The 13,721-nt window shown below is 52.4% G+C and overlaps 1 pseudogene; it reads right to left on the bottom strand.

Annotated features, from left to right (window-relative positions):
* Positions 1 to 457: 457 nt before the first annotated feature.
* Positions 458 to 2,018, bottom strand: LOC124979555 (eukaryotic translation initiation factor 1b-like; annotated as a pseudogene).
* Positions 2,019 to 13,721: the final 11,703 nt, after the last annotated feature.

The raw sequence follows: 13,721 nt of genomic DNA, 5'->3' as shown, positions 1-13,721 counted from the left end.
GTCAAGGGACCTTTATTTTATTTATACATTTATAAGTGGTGCTGAGAGTTGAACCCAGTGCCTAACACATGCCAGGCAAGTGCTCTACCATTGAGCCACACCCCCATCCCCTAATTTTTTAATTCTTAAGCTGCAACATACATAGTTCATTACAACAAAAAAATATTTAATCAAGTTAAAACGGAACAATAAAAAAATTAATACTTAAAACAAAATATTTTCCATTGGAAACATGTTAAGATGAATATGGGGCTCGGTTACCATCTCCCTACAATGTTTTTATGTTTTACTAGCCGACATAGCCCAGGTTTTCTGAAATTATGCAGATGTGAATGGAAGTTTGAATGATTAAATACATGGAAAGCCCATTTACTGCAGAGAATCACTTCATAAGGCAGCCACCCTGGGTTTAGAGAACACAATCATTCAAGACATTTTCCACGTGTTTAGGTTCATTTTAGAATCTGTGAACCTTAAGCTGCTCCTTCTTGACAATGCAACCTCTGAGAGAAACTGGTAAATGGTTTTGCTTTGGTCACCTTGCAGTTGAAAAACCTCGCCGTGTTCAGGATGTTCAACCATAGTACCGTTACAGGCGAGTTGCTCTCCGTCATCGCCATCTGCAATACCCTGAACTGCAGTCAGGGTCTTCCTGCCCTCCATTGCCGGATTCTTATATGAATGCAACCCTCAGTCCCTGCTGGGAGAAAGTCGTCACCCTTAGCTGCATCAGCAAAGGGGTCAAAAGATTGGAGGTTCTGGATAGTGTGAGGCCAGTAGGGGATAAAATCGCTGCGGGGTCCACCTGGATTGCCATGTCAGGAGGCTGCAGTGGCAAAAGATGAGAAAATTGAGGCACCAGGCTGGCTTCAGCTGGGGTGGTGGTGGCATTGGCTCGGAGGAGGAGCAGACTGTGCCTAAGGTATAAGTTAAACTTTCCCACAGGTGTGTGTGTGTATATATATACATGCTGTAGAAACAGCCAGTATAGACAGGGTTTGACACTGCCAGTGGTTTTAGGCATCCACTGAGAGTCCTGGAACACGTCCCCCAGGGAAAAGGAAGGGCTCTGTGTCTGTGCTCCCAGGAATCCCTTCAATGAGCAGGCCTTCCCCGAGGCTCGGGCAGAACGGGAATGTCAGGTGGAGAGGAGGAGAGAGGTTGTGCTTGTAACGCTCGACGGCCTTGGCGAGGGCCTGGCGAGGCAGCGCATGTGCTCGGCTGGGACGGGAGGAGAGTCTGCTGAGGGCCCTTGGCAGAGATGGGAGACCGCGGCAGGGACAGGGCGCGTGCGTCAGAGTGCTGCCAGCTCTCTGCTGCGTTTATGTCCTGAACTCTCGTGTTGACGTCCTACCCCGAGGTGGGGCCTTGGCAGGTGAGCCCTTGTGATTGGAGACTATGGAGAGCTGACTGGTCCTTCCGGCACACGAGGACAGCAAGAATTCACTACCCATAAGGAACACACCTCATAGACACCGAATCCACTGGCATCTTGGTTTGGACTTTCTGGCCTCCAGGACAAGAGAAATAAATGTCTATTCTAAACTTCTCAGTCTGTGATGCAGATGTTCCTGGGCTTATGACAGGTTATGTTTCAATAAATAAATTGAAAATATCCTACTTAAAAAATGTACTTAATACACATAATCAACCAAACAACCTAGTTCAGCCATACAGTGCCTGTAGGGCTGTCCCAGATCCAGAGAATGGATCGGACTGCGTAGCACTAGCCCAGAAAAAGATCCAAGTTCAAAGTCTGAATGCAGATTGCTTTTACATTATCGGGGTCAAAAACCATACTTTGGACCGTGCCGTGGAGGGTCACCTATATTTTGTTACCAGTAGCCTGACCCAATCCATTGAACTCAGGTCAGCAGATAGGGGAGGCGGCCAGCCAGCAGGGGGACCAGCCAAGGGAGCAGATGCAGTAGGTTACCCTGCTCTGCTTCCTGTTTCCTTCCATGCCTGGGATCCTGCTGGGCTGACCCTTCCAGAATCCAGGGGTCCAAGGCCCCCATAATGCGGTCCCCGCACCTCAGCCTCCAGGAACAGAGCAGCAATCTGGGCACCAACTGGGGAGGAGGCCTGGGACCACGTGCTGAGCTGTTCAGTGCAGCCACCACTGGCCCTCTTCTCCTGTCCCACCTCCCAGGACATTTTGCCTGGACACAGCCTGCTTCTCTGAGGCTGGCTTCTGCCTCTGCAGAGGGGCCCTCCCCGGTGTCTACCTGCCCCTCCATCACTCTGCCCAGGGAGCTGGTGTGGAATGAGAAAAAATCCAGCACAGGCCGCTCTGTGTTCCCGTCTGGCCCCACTCTGCTGCCCAGTGTCAGTGACCTGCCCGGTGCTCCTGGCGACCAGTGCACATGAGGCACCAGTGCACTTTTGACTGTCCTTGGAGAGGTATGTGGGCACGGGGTCGGCAGAGACTCACCTGGCAAGAAAGCCGACCTTGGCGTGAGGAGGAAAGCTCTGGACTGGCACTGCCGGCCTGCAGGAAGCAGCGTCCGACGGCCACCGCCTTCTTCAACAGGCCCAGCCTAGAATCTCATCCCCCACAACGGGAAGGAGCTTCTCTCGGGGCGTGAGCTGCTCTTGCATTTCGCAGTCTGATGTGTTTGTACAGGTTGATGGGAAGATATGAACTTTAATCTGCCCTTAAATTACATTTGCTGATGTTGCTCAGAGTGTATTGATTAGATAATTTCTATTTCCAGAAAAGAAACTCACCTTTGAGTTAGGGCCAAGCTGGGAAATTGAGAGTCAGAAAATTTGACAAAAATGGGAAAACCTGGAAAAAACAGCTTAGAAATTCTCTCAAAAGAATGCTGCTCTGGATGCTGTTGATTTCATGTACACAAACACACAAAACCACACACACTTCCCACTTCCCACACCCCTACACTCCTACACATCAAACCTTAGAAGCTCACCACACGCGACCCCCAGCGTCCTCCACCTGGATCCTCCACCCAGACGGAGACAGATTAGCGCACAGTCAGCGACCTCCCGCACTGGAGAGGAGAGGAGAGGAGAGGCCACAGAGGGCCATCCTGAAGCCCAATGGGACGGTGCGTGCTGACCACAGGAAGTGAAGGAGGCCGTCTGCTGTGTGCAGTGCAGCCCTGACCTTCACCCCGTCGGGTTCCCACACCTGTGTGTGTGTGTGTGTGTGTGCCTGTGAATGTGTGTGACTGAATCCATGCACAAGAGTGTGAGTCCACAAGCTTGTGAGTGCTTGTGAATGAGTGTGCTCGTGAGTGTGAGTGCATGTTTGTGTGTGTGCATGTGTGTGTGCATGTGTGCTTGTGTGAGTGTGTTCATATGTGCCCAGGCCTGCTCATGTGAGGCCGATGGGGACAGACAGTGATGACATGGGGACAGAGCTGGGTTCGGCCAGCCTTGTGATGAAGGAGCAGAAGCTGGTTTCCAGGAGGAGCCAGCGCTGCGGTCCTTGTCCCTCTGCAGACCCAGAAGCAGCGCGATGTCCTTTCCAGATGTATGGTCTTCCCACACCCTGTCTTCCCTGCCCAGCCTCTGTGCTGTCGCTGGGGGAGTCACAAAGCCCCCGCCACCAGCAGTCTTGGGCACGTGAAGAAACTTCCCCATGTCCCTGCAGGGAGTGTCCCTGGAGGAGCAGAGGGCCGCTGCCACTGCCCGGGCAGGAGTCTTGGTGCTGATGAAGAAGCCTGGGGAAGCCCCGGCCCCCGGTGCTTTCTCCCTGGAGCTGGCTGGTCGGCCCGGTGCGCAGGAGCTGCCTGTGCAGGTGGCACAGGAGAAAAGAGAGACGACTCCCAGGCAGCAAGCCTGTCCCCAGGTGCCAGCTGGCTCGGAGGGCAGCCGGCCAGCCCTTTCCAGGATGCGCCAGCTCGGACTTCCCCGCAGCGGTCCCAGCACGGCTATTTCCCGGCAGCTCCCCTTGGGAGAGGGAGGCAAGCAAGAATCCACGCTGAGGTCTGTGGTTGGCCCAGCGCACGAGGAGGCACGCAGGGACGTGGGGCAGGAGCTCCGCCCTGCAAGGGCGGCTGTGCCCTCAGAGCCAGGGGCTCCCCGCACGCCACTCCCGATTCCTACTCCTTCTTTCTGCCCCAGTGTATGTTTTGCACCTTCTCTGACCCCACAGCCAGGTCAGGTGTCCTTTCTGCTTGGTCTCCTAACAGGCTGGCACTTTTCTAGAACAGTCCCTGACTCACTGAATTATCATTTCTTGTAGTTTATCCACGGCTCCCAGTAGACATTAAGAGGACAAAGATGTTGCACGTTCACAAGCTATTCCCAGGGCCTGCCACAGGAACGCTCAGGGAAGACTTTTGAGAGTGCTCAGACCCAGGCACAGAAGGCTGGCAATGAAGGAGGTGCGTGGAAACAAGGCAGTCGGGATGTGTGGCCGATGCCAGAGGTTTTGCCTTGTGTAGACTTGGACTCCCAATAGCATCGTGGCAGGGCCTCTCAGGTGGACACTGACACAACAGTGCTGTGTCACAAGCCACCCCAGAGCTCAACCACTTAAAGCAAACATTCCCCCGCCCTACACTCATGGGGACGGCAACCCCGCCATGTGAGGCTGGGTTTCGGCTTCAGATTGCAGCTGGCCTTGGTCCGTGTGGGTAGTGGCTACCTCAGCTCTCCCCCTGGTGGGGATCAGAGGCCTCCAGAGACCACGCCAAATTATGGTCGCGTTCTCAAAGCCTCTGCCTGCATTTCTTCCACATCCTAGCACCCGCTGACTAAGGAAGCCACGCTGCTGAGTTCAGTCTCAGCCCAGGGTAGCTGCCACGTGCACAGCATGACGGGCTGGGCCGGAACACTTCCAAACAAAGTTCAGACCATCACAGAACTTAGTTCTGTTGTCTTGGTACTTGATCATCGTCTGCTAAGGAGATAAAATGCTGGTGTTTATGGAGTCCTTATTAAGTCGACACAGCACTCTGTGACTTGCCAGGCTGGAAGGAGCAGGGTGTGACCCTGGAGCATCTGAGCCCACCTCCCGACACTGCTCAATGGCGTCCTCTCCTCTCTTTTCCTCAGCCGAGGTTGGGTAATGCTTTAAATTGTTCCTGGTGCTTTACCCTTGATGCAAGTGACCTGAGGGATTCGGGCGGGAATGGGGAGAAGGAGGTTCTGAGGTGCAGACTGGGGTGGCCCATGCCTTCCCCTTTCTGTTGCTCTGATGTAATACCTGAGGCCAGGTGTGCCTCAAGCTGGAGAGCCCAAACAGCATGGCAACATACCTGGCCAGACAACCTGGCTGTGCCACAGGATGCCGTCACGTGGCGGGACGGCATGCAAGAGAGCTCAAGAGGGCGCAGGAGAGTGAGCTCAGGAAGCTGAACTCACTTTATGACAAGCCGCTCGCGTGGCCAGGCCAGGACTGCTGTCCTGGGAGGTGTCCACCATTTTGAGATGGGCAGCTGTTCCTTCCCAGGGTGGTGCCCAGGGACCCAATCACCTCCCTTAAGGGCTCCACCACCACAATGCTGTTCTGCTGGGCAATTACGCCTCCACATGAGTTTTGGGGGGACAAACCCTTTCAAACGAGAGGGCATGATGGTACATCCTCATAATCCCAGCAGCTGGGGAGCCCAAGGTGGGAGGATCATGAGTTCAAGGGCAGCCTCAGCAGCTTAGCGAGACCATCTTAAATTAAAAAATGAAAAGGGCCAGGGATGTGGCTCTGGGGTAAGTGCTCATGGATTCAATCCCTGGTAACAAAAAACCAAAGAAAACCAAACCAAAACACAGCAGCAGAGCATAGATGGAGGCTGGGAGCCAGGGACAAGCTTTCCTCATTTCAGTACCTGGCCTTGCAGGAACCCGGAATGAACAGGCACAACTGCAAGACAGCATGGGCTAATCACCACAAACTAAGATGTGGCCAGAGGCCTCTCTAGTCCCACCTCCTCATTTTACAGAGGAGGAATCAGAGTCCAAGGACAGGGAAGTGACAGGACGAGGACACACATATGGCTCATTAATAGCAGACCTAGGTGGAAATTAATTGGTCCAAATCCAGTGCTCGGTGCCCTGGCTCTGTGGGAACTATGACGGTGGAGTGGGCGCCGTGGCCCTGAAGGGGCCCTGGGTGATGGGCCAGGGCAGGACACTGTGAGGTGCCACAGAGGCAGGCAGAACTCTGCACAGGTTTGCTCGACAGGTGGACAGACTCGAGTCCTCACCTGACCGCTGGTTGCTGGCACCCGTGGGCCTTGCCCGGAGCTTTATGGAACAGGCAGCCACCTGGAGTTCTGCAGTCCTGCAGATTGTGATAAATATGATGTAAATATGAATCAAAAGAAGGTGAAACCAAGAAAATGATAGATTTGGAGAGGTAAAATTATCTAGAAGTAGGTTTTACTGTTGGGAATTACATGTGTGCTTTATCTGTTGTTTTCAGTGGCTGGCTGTGTGTGATGAACGAATAGTCAGGTAGTGAGTTGGTGTTCGTTGGGGTTTTTAAAGGTAAAGAGGATACAGGAAAATTAAGATTGCATAAAAACAGGTGAAGAAGAAAGAAACAATAAAAACAGCATTGAGTGTGCACTTCTAACACAAATCAGGTGGGTGGGTTCCTCAGGATCTGGCAGCTGCACTTCCTGCCTGCTTCTTTAGTTGTTCTGACACACTGCTGTGACCCTTGGTGTTCCCATCTACAGTGGTGAGCACACCTCTCATCCACGGCTACATCCTGAGCAAGGGGTGCGGGGTCCGGGGTGTGACAGCTGACCAGCGGGTGTTTGTGGAAGGGAGCTTCTTCTTTAGGTTAAGACGTAGACCCTCAGACCCTCACTTGCACTGCAGAAACAAGCAACAACTAAATGCATTTTTAAAAGTAGACTATTTTTAAAAAGTCACTGAAGAGACTGCAAAGTCTGAAGAAGCAAGATTCCAGAGACAAATCACTTAGGGGAATTGAGGTCAGCAAATACTGTTCTGCTCTGAGGGAAATCGGTAAGTCTGGGGAAGAGCGCAGGCAATTGTGGAGGCAGGAAGAAGCTAGGGGCATCTGCATGGCCCTGTGGCCACATGCGTGGGAACGAGGGGGAGACCCAGGTTCAGACCACTCTCCTCACCCACTCTCCACACTCACAGGACTGTGAGAGCTTGGTGGTACCCAGAACGGAGGAAAAGCTGAGAAGGAAAAGAAAGAGACAGAATACAGAGGGGGAGAGGGAGGGGAAGGAGAGGGAGGAAGGAGGTGGAAGAGGGAGGAGGGAGAGGGAGGGAGGAAAAAGAGGGAGGGGAAGGGAGAGGGGAGGGAGGGGAAGGAGAAAAGAGAGGGAGGAGGAGGGGAAGAAGAGGGAGGGAGGGAGGAGAGGGAGGAAGGAGGAGGATGAGGGAGGAGGGAGAAGGAGGGAGGAAAGTGAAGGGAAAGGAGAGGAGAGAGGGAGTGGGAGGGTGAGGAGAGAGGAGAAGGGCTTACAGGGGAGTCCATAGCTTTAAATATACATAAATAAGAAAGTTAAAATCAAATTTCTAAGCATTTCTCAAGAAAATAGAAAATTAAAAGAAAGTGAAGGAAGGAAATAAGGCTAAAGGCAGAAATCAGTGAAATAGAAGACAGATTTATAGTTGAGAAGACAGTGGAGTCGAAGGCTGGATCTACTGGAAATATTTATAAATGGACATGCTTCCAGCAAGATGGAGCACGAAGAGGAAGACAACCTTAAGTACCAGAATTAGGAATGGAAGGGCGTTGCTACAGATCTCGACAATGGTAAGCCATCACGATTCCATATATTAATAGTTTTTTATAAATACTGCATTTGGCAGATTTAGATGAAATGGACAAATCATTGAAAAATCAACTTATCAAACCTGAGCAGGAAGAGCGGAAAGGACCTGCGGGTGACTGAGCCCTGGTGTCGCACAGGGGGGAGCTTGCCCGGAGCGTTGACCTGCCCTCGCCAGTCCAGACCTGGTGTCTTCCACACTTGAATTTTCCTTTGTGCTGTTTTCACGCTTCACCAGAGGCCCTACTTCACATCCCGGAATTCCAGTGACAGTTTGGACGCCATGCTCCCTGCGCTGGGGCCTGGTTTTCTGTCCACGCGCCGAGCAGCTTGGGCACCGCGTGGGAATGAGGGGAGACGCGACTTTCTGAGTTGCTCGTGGCGTGGGGGCCGCTGGAGCGAGTGGTGTTCTCTGACATTCCCGGGTCAGGCTTTCACGTCCTTCCTTACGCTTGGAAAAGTCGCAGCTGTTTTCTCTCCAAACTTTCTTTGGCCTCTTTTTCTCTCGTTCGTAGCTATCTGTAGAGCCCCCGGGTATTATTTCACAATTTTGAACCTCTGTTATTTTTTGATTTCTTCCCCTTTCCCCCCATTGTGTGTCAGTTGAGCGGTTTATGTTGATCTATCTTGAAATTCAATGATTCTTTCCTTAGAGGTTTTGGATCTACGGATGACCCTGGAAAAGGCATTCTTCGTTTCTGATACCATGGATTTACTCTTTAATTTCTGGGGTTTTCTTTAGGGTTTTATAGTTTTCAACTTTAGATTGAACTTCTCGTGCACTAAAGGTCTGACTTATCTGTCCTATGTATTTTAAATTTGCCATCTGATAATCACAGCGTCTGGGCCATCTCTGAGTCTGATACTGTTGATTTCCTGACTCTTGGAAATTGATTACTTTGTCTTACTTTTTCAAGTCTGGAAATTTTTGTGCTAATGCTGGTCATCGTGTGGAGAAGGTGGAGACTGACAGAAGGGGTGGGCAAAGGCTTCCTCCTGGGCTGTGGGTGTGGGGTTGAGTCGCTCAGGTCAGGGGATGGCCTGGGTTTGGATTTTCTTGTTCCTGTGTCTGTGTTCAGTGCAGGGCCACCCTTGTGGAATCCTCTTTTGTCACCGTGTGCATCTGGAGGGGTTTTCTCAACGTCCCTGCTTCACATTTAGCTGTAGGCTCCCTGCGTTTCTGTCACCGATGGTTTTCCTCTGTGTTCTTCTTTCGCTCTCAGTGTAGACTCTTGTTTCTTGGTAGCTTGGTGATTGGGGCATTTGGGCTCTTTGTTGTACTGGTGTTCTGGAAAAACCCAGTACTAGTCTGGGGGGGAAAGAGGCACACAGATCCAGGATTGCACAGGGAGCAATTTATGGGGTACTTTGTGACAGAAGCATGGTTCTGGGTGACAAGAAGACCAATGGATCCCCACAGTTTGGGTCAGAAGATGGGGGCTTATGATGTGGTCAGACAAAAGCACCTTCATCAGAGTCAGAATGTACTGGGTTTATCTCAGATTAATATTGGAGAGTCAGGTCCATTCTGGTGCCAGAGTCTGGGCATGACCTTCACATACACCGTGAGGGATTTGTCTACTTGTCGCAGGCTGGAGCCTGCTCAGGAGAAGCTGATGAGGTCACTAAGGGCAACAGTGGCAGTTATACTCAAGATGGCTGCAGTTGGGTTGAGCTGCATCCACCTCCTGGTCCAGCCTCAGTGTAGGCAGGCCCATGTGCCAACGTCATTAGTTTGGGACTTTAAAAGTGATGTTGGTGCTCCTCCTCATGGTGGCCAGACTCTCCCTGGACCTTCAGTGGGACTTTGTGAGAGGTCTTGGGGGCCCTGGTGTAGGACCATGGCCTAGCACCGCTCTCCTCCTCCGCCTGGGGGTGCCGGGCTTCAACTTTAAGAAGTGGGTCACTTCTCGTTCTCTATGGGACACAGTCCTCGCCTTGCTTCCCGTGGAGTGGGGTCCAGGTGAGGCCACAGGTCCTTCCTGCTGCTGTGGTAGGGCCCTCTCTGCAGGCCTGCACCACAGGGACGCTCCGCCCTGTCCTTCACAACCCCTGACCTTTCTTGATTTCCTCCTGATTTGATTTTCAGCAAGGGGATGTGGTTTCTGTTTCCAAGGCTGGGCTAATGCAGTTGACTTGGTGGCTTCAGATTTTCAGGCTCTCTAAGTCTCTGTGCTGAAGAGAGAGGTCCTTGTGATTGGGTTTATATTTTTTAAATTTATGGCACATTGGGCCTACCTTAGATTGACCCCAGATTTCTTTTAAACCCTGTTTATTGGTTTGAGCTGCTTTACTGCCTCATCACGGCAAGATCTGTAACAGATATCTGAAGTTGTCCTCCTCTGTGCCCTGCCCATGTGAGACCAAACAGTCCTTTTATTTTATAAAGATGTCCTCTTGGAACCCTTGATATTCTAGGAAACCTTGATCAAGATTAACTACCTGGAAATCACAATCCAGTGGGGCCTCATTGACCTGGCTATTGCAGAATCCCAAAGTGTTGGTTCATGTTCTCGAAGAGAAAATAGCTTCTCCTCGTGATTCTCTGTTTGTGGTGTTTACTCTGTTGTTAAAGGCAGGTCCCTTCACTGCATCTCTAAGTGGGGAGGACAATGCCAGCCAAGTCCCTGTGCTGTAGCAGACTCAAATCCTCCATGAGCCTCACTGAAGAATTGATTTAGTGGCCCCTGGAGTCATTTCCAGAACTATTTAGGATGGCAATTAATTTATGGTTAATTAACTTGGGTGTCAACTACCTAAGCTTAGGCTGGTCAATGATGCTTTTAGTTTAAGGAGGGTAAATGAGGCTGGGTGTGATGGCTCTCATCTCTAACCCCAGCAGCTCAGGAGGCTGAGGCAGGAGGATCAAAAGCTCAAAGTCAGCCTCAGCAACTTAGCGAGGCCCTGTGCAACTTAGCAAGACCCTGTCTCAAAATAAAACATTAAAAGGGCTGGGGATGTGGCTCAGTGATTAAGCACCCCTGGGTTTGATCCTTGCTACAAAATAGAAAAAAGGAAAAAAAAAAAGAGTAGAAAAGGAGGGGAGGAAGAAGAGGAGGAGGAAGAGGAGGGGGAGGAGGAGGAGGAGGAGGAAGAGGAGGAGGAGGAGGAGGAAGAGTAGGAGGAGGAGGAGGGCTTATTCAGGCAAATGACAAAAACCCAGAGGGCTGGGCAAGGTGAATATGAAGAGCTCGTACACAGCGTCTTATATCACCCTTCTGCACAAGGGTCCTCCAGTTGGGTCAATGCCAACACTAAGAGCAAAGTGGCAAAACAAGCTTCCGTGACGCATTGGCTGTAATTAGCTGGTGTCAAGGGCTGAGCTGAGCTCTAGCTCAGGCCTGGGACTTGCCTGCAGCGCTGCTGGTTGCTCTGGGCTCCCTCCAGGAGGGGTGGACTTGCAGCATGGATATTCTCATCAGGGACTCCTGCCACCCCAGAGGGCCTGGTGGAGGTGGACTGGGGAGGAGGTTCAGGGGAGAGGGGAGTCTGCTGCGGAGAGCACCGGGACAGGAGGGGCCAGTGAGAGCCCAGCTGAGGCCCTGCACCTCTCCAAGGTCCTGAGGCCAAGGCGGCCCTTCGCCCCTCTGACATCGAAGTCGGTGAGGAGCCCAGCGCCATGAATCTTCTCCATGGGGGCTGGAAGGTTATAACCAGGTCAGATACGGTCTTCGCTCTAAGGTGAGAATACACGATAAGAATCGCACTTGCAAAGAAACACAGCAGCCACAGCGCTCGGGTGGAGACGCACGCCGCCCCCCCGCCAGCAGTCCTGAGCACCTGGTCTGTGCTGGGTCCCCAGGGGTGGTCTGGAGCCATCCTGAGAGTTGTACTGTCTTATTTTCTTGCTTTAGTATTTGCTTTCTCGCTCGCAGACTCTTGCGTTGATTCTTGCTGCTGTCGCTGATGCCTGACTCTAATGTTCTGACTCAGGGGACTAAACTAATTTGGTGCTTCTGACCACAGCTGTCGAAGAAAGAAAGCAAACCCGATTCTGAGCTAAGTGTGAAGTGGCTACTTCTCACTCCTCTGTCCCAGCCCTCAGTCTGAGGGCTGCTCCCTCATGGTCCCCCTGACCAGTGCTGATGGAGGGCGACCCCTGCAGGGCCTGCTCTGCTTTTGTCCCCATCGCACTGTCTACCAAAGGGAGCCACTCACATACCTGCTGTGCTGGTGAGTCTTGAACGCAGACCCGGCAGCAGCTCTGCTGGAGAGGATCAGCCTTCCCAGCAGGTTCCTGGAGAGCCTGACCACACGGTCTCCCGGGGCTCCATGGCGAGGGATCCTCGGGGCAGATCATGAAGGGCCCAGAGGCCACGGTGAGGAATTGAAAACCCTCAAGGTCCTGGGGAGTGTGTTAGCAGGGACATGGGCAGAGGGTTGTGGAGACTGGTTTTGTACCTGCGGGGAGGCCTCCAGCATCCAGGCAGGAAGGGCCGGCAGGAGGACGTGCCCAGCAGGACCCTGCCGCTTAGTGGCCACAGGGCATCTTGTATTCAGGTCTGTGCTGGTGGCGTGCCTCCCGGTCACGTGTCCTTGCCAGCACACGGAGGCTGAGAGGAGCCGGGGAAAGTGTGCAAGTGCTGACCCCACCCTGGAAAGCAAAGAGCACCTTGTGACCGGGAGATGCTCCTGCTGGGCCCGTTGCAGGCTGGACTCAGTCTGGGCCCAGATGTGAAGATGGACCCATGGTCCACATGTCAAGGGCCCTCCCCTCTTTTCCATTAGGCCCATCTGAATTTTCAGACTGAAAATCAAGCAAAGCCTCCCGGCTGGTCTCATATGGCAGCAACCCCTTGCCATAGGTGATGGATGAGGCAGCACTTGGGCATCGCCTTAGCCTCCTGGGTAGGTCCTGTGAATGGCACAAGAATCTTGGCTCCTTCACTAGTGACCAGGCTGATCCTCACTTTGCTTCTTCAGAAACTCAGTTTCACCAGTGCACAAAGGTTGGGGCTTCCTTAGTGGCAGATCCTCTTGCACTCCCAGGTGACTAAGGTCACGGGGATGCAGACGCACTCAGGTGTGCACAGGTGCATATGTGTGCGCGTTCACAGACACGCATTGGTGTAAGTGCTGGGAAGTGAGTCTGAGGTGTACACTGGGCAGCCGGATAGTTCCCCTCCCAGGCTCCTCAGGAGTGCATTCAGCAGGACTTTCCTGGAGCCCTGTCTGCACAGAGAGCTGGATGGCCACAGGAAGGTGACCCAGGTCACCGTGACCACCTCAGGGGCCTCGCCAGACAGGTTGTAAGGGTCAGTGCAGGCTGCTGCTATGAGTTCCTCAGATGGGCACTCAGAGCAGAAATAGTTTCCTCACAGATCTGGAGAATGGAGGTCCAAGATCAAGATGGTGGCAGAGCTGGTTCCTTCTGAGGCCCCTCCTGGGCTTGGAGGTGGCCATCCTGCCCCTACCTCCACGTGGTTTCCCTGGGTGTCTGTATCTTAATGCCCCCTTCTTACAGGGGGAGATCCACTGTGCTGCACTAGAGCCCACCTTAATAACCTCATTTAACTTTACCTCCTTAAGCCCTGTCCCCTGACACAGTCCCATTTTGAGACACCAGGGGTTAGGACTTTAGAGTGTGAATTCATGGGAGACACAGTGAGCTTACACCTGGATCAAATCCAAGACACCAACCACCTTTGTTCTAAAAATATCTGGGACTTTCCCTCCTCCCGGTGCCGTTTCTTTGTTTCAATGTGCTGTGAGCATATATGTGCTTACTGCCTGCCAATTGCAGTGCTGTTTCAGTTGGTACCCCGAGTTCCCCACTTGTCTGCCACACTTGAGCAAGCTCTTGGTTTGTTCTCACAGATGACTGATCACACCCCATGTGAGAATTTGGCTAGTGGGGCTCAGAGAGAGGGGGCATGTGCGAGTTCTTTGGGGGTACCTTCCTGTCCTCCCCACCTCTCTCCACAAACTGCGGACAGATTTGACCATGCTTCTTGCAAATAAGAAGAGGCATTGAAGAATTACTAAACCGGA

Source organism: Sciurus carolinensis, chromosome 3, assembly GCF_902686445.1.
Source record: "Sciurus carolinensis chromosome 3, mSciCar1.2, whole genome shotgun sequence".
Lineage (NCBI taxonomy): Eukaryota > Metazoa > Chordata > Mammalia > Rodentia > Sciuridae > Sciurus > Sciurus carolinensis.
This window is presented reverse-complemented; position numbering and strand designations above follow the sequence as displayed.